This window comes from Mus pahari, chromosome 2 (genome assembly GCF_900095145.1).
Source record: "Mus pahari chromosome 2, PAHARI_EIJ_v1.1, whole genome shotgun sequence".
NCBI classification, from domain to species: domain Eukaryota; kingdom Metazoa; phylum Chordata; class Mammalia; order Rodentia; family Muridae; genus Mus; species Mus pahari.
In genome coordinates, this window is record NC_034591.1 from 1379889 (window position 1) to 1386201 (window position 6313).

The window sequence follows — 6313 nt, forward strand, 5'->3', positions numbered from 1 at the left end:
TCAGGACCTCTGGAAGAGCAGTCAGTGCTCTTAACTGCTAAGCCATCTCTCCAGCTCTGAGTCTACATCTTCTTAATAGACATTAAAACTTCTATTTCCTAGAAGTAAAATACCTACTGAGATCTCACTTCTTTTCCAGGAACCATTAAAAACAAACCAAAACAAAGATACATATGCCAACAAAGGTCCAAAGGCTATCTTCATCTATGTATCAGATGGCATCAATGAACAGCTCTTTCCACACATTTTATCTTACAGTATTTACTATTTAATTTGGTTGTGCTTACAAGAGTAAAATATGCAGATATTATCAAAATAGCATACATATTATACAATACTATAGTGATATATATATATATAAATGATATATATAAATGATATTAAAATTGTTCTGATGCCTGTATCACCTTCGCTCACTCTGATGACTTTTGTTGATGAGAAACAGTGATAGTATCACTGAGTGTGGGAGAGTCACATCCCAGTGAATGGAAGGTATCAAAATAAATTCCTACACTTAGGTTACACATATGGTTACAAGACACTTTCTGATTTGGTTTCCTCTCTGGGTCTTATCAGATAAGCACTGAGAAAGAAGTTGCTAAACAACTTATGCAACATCCACACAGTGATCAAGTCACTAAAGCATGATCAAGATGAAGCAGTGTGATCATAAATCAAAGGAGACATTGCAGAAGACTATACAACATGCTTCCATTTCCAGATTTATTTTGCAGGCATATACACATTTAATAATAAACTTGAACCAGAAATGGTAAGCTCTGAAATGACATTGAGAGGCTAGACATAGACCGCTATCACTGTCTTTAGACGCAATTCAAAAACTACAGGTGGTTTATAAAACACAAGTTTGTGTTTTGTGTCATTTCCCCTTGTGACACAGTCTCACTATGTAGCCTTGATTAGCCTTTATGAGGTCCTCCTGTCTCCATCTCCCAAATGCTACCATTATATTTTTTAAATGAAAGCTTTCAAAAAATATTATCTTTATTTTAAAGATGTGGCTGTGAGTCTCAGAAAGTGGCTTTTGTAAAGTCATGAAGTTCAACCAGAGAATCCAGTCTCATGGTTCTTTAGAAATTTCTGTGGCCACCGTATTACAGCATGGGAGTTTTGATCTTTCTTAGAGGAAGGCCACACACATCTATGAATGAGTTCCTAGATGGGAATCTGAAAGTGTGCCTGTGTCCTGTCAGTACTTGGGGAGCCACTCCCCAAGAACTCCCGACTTATACCTTCTTTTCTTCTCAAGCTTCTCTTGGTAATCTAAGCCATGGAGGACTGGTGGTTTTCTATGTCTGACATAAAAATCCACAGAATTAAGCAGTTGTTTTTCAGTTGGAAATAGGTTCTCTAGCTTTTGGTTTAATGATGCTTGACAAAGCATTAATTCTCCCTAATCTGAATGGAAATCTGCCATTACCCCCATCAGAGCAGTCTGGGGTGCTGGCGTTCTAGAGGCAGCTCTCCTGCCACTGTGACGTTTAACTTCATCTGTATGACAAGGATTAATAGTGCAGCTTTAAAGTAGAGGTGAGGGGATTATTTTCTTCTATCACCTCAGGTTCCCTCTCCCTGCCTCTCCCGTTACTGTTTCCTCCACTAAGCTGTGACTTGGATACAAAGTATCAGGAAAGACACATACAAATAAAAAGCAAAATATATCAACAAAGTGAAGCTGAGTTTGCGAAACTGTTTTTCACAGACTAAAACACCATCAAATGAAAGTGAGAGTCCTACCAAGGATGGAGTTCTTCCTCATTTCAGCCCTTCTCCAACCCCACCAGGTCCATGAGATGGATGAAGCAATGTGGGCTGTCACAGTTTAGGACTCTTTTGTGGAACACATAGACAAATAGGTATGAAAGGAATGCAGCAGTCTAGCCTTTTAAGTTAGAGCTGGGATGTGCTGCAGTCATTCTGCTTGCTTTGAGTTCTGATCATTTTTAAGTGTTCTCAATGTTGATCTTAAGTTTTAGGTTAGTAAAAATGTCTTTCTCCAGATATATTACCCTCTTCTTGGGCAATAAACGTCTTGCCCCCTTCCAGTACCTACACTAGTGCTCTGTGCACAGCAGTCAATTGATACTGCCTAAGAAAAATCATTCTAGATACTATATAAGGTGTTGTTTCTGGTAGACACACCCATATTGCTGCACTGAATTTAGTCTTAGGAATGGTTAAGTATGCGACTTAGTGCGATACCCATGATAACTGTAATAATCTCCAAACTTCTGAGACTACAGATTCTGTTCCAAGACTAATAATTCACTGAGGTAGAAGGCCTTTGAATTTTGTTTGGATTTATTTTCTATTCTCTGATAAGCATATGCCTTATCAAAAAGTCCAGAGTAGTTGTTACCTCCTATTTACGTGGCGAAATTCTCATAGTGTCATCAACACAGTGGACCAGTGTGAGACCTTATGGAGGATATGGGTGGTCTAGATCTATATGAACAACTTACCACATGGGCCTATAAGTACTGTATCATTGAGGTAGAACTGTACATCTTTATAGTTCTACAGATGATCTTGCCATCTGAAAGGGAGTTGCTTCAGGAGCATCATATGAACAAGCATCAAGATGGGGAGGGAAAAGCATTTCAATATCAGTAGCTGATACTGTCTATCATGAAATATGTTAATCTGATCAAGTAAGGAAACTACATCTGGTACAGCAGCTTTGATTGGAACCACTGCTTTATTAAGTTTGTAATAATAATCTGTAATTTCCTATGATTCATTGGTCTTCTGTACAGGCCAAACAGGAGAGTTACAGGGATGTCTTATTTATGGTTCTATTGCTGTGAGGAGACACCATGACCAAAGCAATATATAAAAGAAAGCATTTAATTGGAGCTTGCTTACAGTTACAGTGGGTTAGTCCGTGATCATCATAGTTGGGAATGTGAAAGTCAGAAAGTAGGCATGGCATTGGAGAAGTAGCTGAGAGCTCACATCTGGAGAGAGAGAGAGAGAGAGAGAGAGAGAGAGAGAGAGAGAGAGAGAGAGAGAGAGAGAACACCTGGGAAAAGACTTTTGAAACCTCAAAGCAGCATAACCCCAGTGACATACAACTGCCAACAATGCCAAAGCTCCTCCAACGAGGCCACATCTCCGAATCCCTCCCAAACAATTCCACCAACTGGGGACCAAGATTCAAATAGATGAGCCTATAGAGGCTATTCTCATCCAAACTACTGTAAGAGAGATGTGGTGGAAACTATCACCCCCTATATTTTAAAAGTTCTTGATAGTGACACTAATTTCTGCAATCCATCTAGGGATATTTTATTAATTTTGGTTCACACATTTTCCATGGCTTAACGAATTCCAGTGGATTCCATTTGTTTGGTTTTTTTTTTAATCATATGAATGTTCATTCCACATATTAGAGAAATAATCTGGATATTGTGCCAACTTCTGAGTGCAACTATCCCATTTTATGTATTCTGAGACTGGGAAAGGAACAGAGAATGAGTTTTGGGACCCAAAGGACCCACTGAAGTTTGACTAAAACTCATCATTCACCTGACCCCCATTGGAAGAGATACAATGATTTCTGGGTTAGTCTAGACCAACGTCAATTCAGAACCAGCATATAGTGGTTCTGGAAAGGTCTAATCATTTAACTTTCTCCATAAGGTACCCTTATGTCTTAGTTACTTTCCTATCCCTGTGCTAAGCCACTATGAACAGGACATCTTATAGAAGAAAGAATGTATTAGGGGTTTACAGTTTCTGAGGTAAGAATTTATGGTGGGGACCATGATAGTAGGCAAGCAGGCAAGCAGGCATGGTGCTAGAGCAGTAACTGAGAGTTCAAATCTTGAGATATGATCGGTGAAGCAGAGAGAGAAAAAGAGTGAGAGACATTGACTCAGAATGGTACAAGTCTTTTGAACTTCAAAGCCCACCCCTAGTGATATGGCTCCTCCAACAAAGCCATATACCTTCTAATCCTTCCAAAACAGTTCCACCAATTGGGGAACCATTCACATATATACCACCACACCTTGTAAAAGGTCATAGGTCCCCCCTTGGGGAAAATATTGGGAAAAGAGTAACATTAAAATATTTTGGTATTTTAAAAAGGCCTTTCTTCAAGCAAATTTGATCTTTTCTTTATTTAAAAAAGTCTCGTAACTGGTTGATGATCATGAATCTTTGTTTATATGATTCAAGTTAGCCTTTTATTTGTTCTTGAATTTTCTTATTCAGATTAAGTAAGAATTTATTAGCTTGTGCTGAACTTCCATGAGTTTGACCGTTACAGATACTGCTTTGCCTGTGCTGTCCATGCCTTTGGACAAATCAGTGCCGTCACTTGGCCTTTGCCTCTCCGGGATCTAATAAGATCCACTGCATTTAATTCACCTCGTTGAACAGCCACATATCCTACCCTAAGGTCTAGCACAGGGAGAAGAATTGTGCTAGCATTTAGATGTTCTGGTTACTAAATTTCTGTCTCATAGCATTACTGAGGACAATGTCTTCAGGGCCCTATCATTGTAGAAGATAATGTTTTAAACATAAACTTTACTCAAGAATTCTGATTTCCCCAAGCCTTTGAATCACTTCACCAACACAAAGCCAAGGGCTATCAGGAATCTCCAGTTCATTGTCAGTACTACATCTTTTGACAGATCCTTCAGCCAACAGGTCAAGCAAATTCTTAACATCTCTTTAAATCTGTGAGCTATAATATTAAATCTAGAACCTCTGTTCAATAGGTCCATGGGCATAAACTCAAAATGATCCAGTTTTATGTTTTTTCGCCATTACCCCACACTTTTAAAATTCTTCCCCACATTATCCCTAAAACCTGCTTAGATGGATTATGAAGTGTACTAAGATTTTTATGGATGTAGCATAGCTCCTCATGGACCACACATTTTACCTCACCTTCAGGGGTCTGCTTAGTCTTGAATCTGATTATTCAGGTCAAAGATAGGTAGGTAAGGATGGTTATCAGCATTATCTTGTGTCACATATCCTTCAGTGAGGATCATTGCTAGTTCTACAGACAGTATTTTAGGTTGGGACTTAAATCTATGTTACAAGACAAGCAATTGTATAGTGAAGATTTGATTTTGATTTTTGGCAACTTGAGCTCTACAGATGCCAGGGAGAATATTGGCATCCAGAGAACATTTAGAAACCTTTAGATTGTTTAGGTACATCTGGAGCTGGGTAACTTTACCACTGAGCTCATTCTTTTCCTTCGTTACTTTATCCAGAGATCATTACATTCCTTGCTTTCCCACAAATGTACAAAATTTCCTTTTATACAGAGTCACTAAATTCCTTACTCCTCATAAGAGGAGAGCCAGGAGCACCAAATGCATTTATTGCTCAACTATTAACTATACAAGACCGTTCACACTATGGATTTCCAGTGCTCTCCATGCTACCAGGGGAGTTGTAAGCAATATAGGTTTCATCTAGTTGGAGAGCCAGCTCCAGTGCCACAATGCTCATGAAATAAATCCATCCTTACCATTCTGTTTCTCTAGAGCCAATCCTGGTACGACAATCTATGTTTGTAAGGGTTCTCTAGATGATCAGAACCTATAGAACAAACGCATATTAAAAGGGGGTTTATTAGATCAGCTTATATGTTATAGTAAGGGTAGTCCCAGCAATCGCTTCTTTTACTGTGAAGAGATTGAGAACCCTATATTTGCTCAGTCCACAGTGCTAAATGTCTCTGTAGTACCCATCTATAGCAAAAGACCCCCAAGTTTCATGCAGAACTAATGGACGTCTTTTTTTTTTTTTTTTAAAGCCTACAGCACCTGGTATTCCCAGGCAGTCTCCCATCCAAGTACTAACCAGGCCCGACCCTACTTAGCTTCTGAGATCAGACAAGATCAGGCGTGTTCAGGGTGGTATGGCCGTAGACACAGACGTCTAGTGACACAAGAACTCTATTTGGCATGGGAGAAGATTTTACTACAGTAGAACTAGAGAATGCCGAGAAACAATGGATGCCCATTAACACATGTGGTATTGTCCTCTGGCAGACATCAAGAAAATACAACTCAGAAAAGCCAAGTAACTCTCCCAAGGTTATATAAACACAATAAGAAGACTATGGCTTTAACCAGGACCTCACTAATAATAAGGTCATATACTTTCCACTCCCCGTTCATTTCTATTTGCCTAATTTGCAATATCATATGGACATTGCCTTTGGAGTCCTGCCATGCTTGATTGGCTTGAACTTTATCTTCAGTCCCAGTGTCCTCAGTGTTCTTGATTTCCACGCCAATTCCTGGGGTTAGCTCCGCAG

General features: G+C 39.2%; 1 non-coding gene across 1 annotated transcript; it reads right to left on the bottom strand.

The window, feature by feature from the left end:
- Positions 1-5804: 5804 nt before the first annotated feature.
- On the bottom strand, positions 5805-5923 carry LOC115063530. Its single transcript, XR_003843384.1, has one exon. It is a non-coding gene; the product is annotated as a 5S ribosomal RNA (ribosomal RNA).
- Positions 5924-6313: the final 390 nt, after the last annotated feature.